This window comes from Monodelphis domestica, chromosome 2 (genome assembly GCF_027887165.1).
Source record: "Monodelphis domestica isolate mMonDom1 chromosome 2, mMonDom1.pri, whole genome shotgun sequence".
NCBI classification, from domain to species: domain Eukaryota; kingdom Metazoa; phylum Chordata; class Mammalia; order Didelphimorphia; family Didelphidae; genus Monodelphis; species Monodelphis domestica.
Window position 1 is genome coordinate 54612508 of NC_077228.1, and position 834 is coordinate 54613341.

The window sequence follows — 834 nt, forward strand, 5'->3', positions numbered from 1 at the left end:
GTCTCTGTGGCGCAATCGGTTAGCGCGTTCGGCTGTTAACCGAAAGGTTGGTGGTTCGAGCCCACCCAGGGACGAGATGTTTTTCTGACTTTTGTTATATACTATATATAATAATATATTTATTATTACTATACTATTATACTATAGGTATAAAGCCTGTTAATGGTGGTAGTCCTCCTAAAGATAGAAGGGTTAATATAATAATAATGATTATAGAGGTGGATTTGTTTCATAGGGTTGATAATGATAATTTTGGTTGTTGATGAGTAATTAAGTGTAATAAATATAGTAATAGTTGTAGTGAAGTAAATTAATAAGTTGAGTATAGTAAGTGAAGGATAAATTATGATAATAATAATTATTCATCCTATGTGAGCAATTGATGAGTAGGCTAAGATTTTTTGTAAGTGTTTGATTTAATCCTCCTCAGCCCCCTAATAGTGTTGATAAAATACTTAAAATTGTTAGAACATATATGTTTAGTGAGGATGAAATTTGATACGTAATTGAGATAGGAGCAATTTTTTGTCATGTAAGAAGTATCATGCCAGATAGAAGTGGAATTCCTTGTGTAACTTCTGGGACTCAAAAGTGAAAAGGGGCTAATCCTAATTTGATTGCTAGGGCTAAGGTTATCAGTATTGAAGCTCATTGATTAGATATTTGGGTTATAGTTCATTGATAGTTGATGATGCATTACAAATAATAAAAAATATTAAAATTATTGAAACTGTAGCTTGAGTTATAAAATATTTAATAGCTGATTCTGTATTTTGTGTATGGTGAGGGTAAGTTATTAATGGAATAATAGCTAGTGTATTAATTTCTAATCCT

At 30.6% G+C, this 834-nt stretch overlaps 1 non-coding gene across 1 annotated transcript; it reads left to right on the plus strand.

Moving 5' to 3' along the window:
- Positions 1 to 74, plus strand: TRNAN-GUU (transfer RNA asparagine (anticodon GUU)). The gene has a single exon. It is a non-coding gene; the product is annotated as a tRNA-Asn (tRNA).
- The last annotated feature ends 760 nt before the right edge of the window (positions 75 to 834 follow it).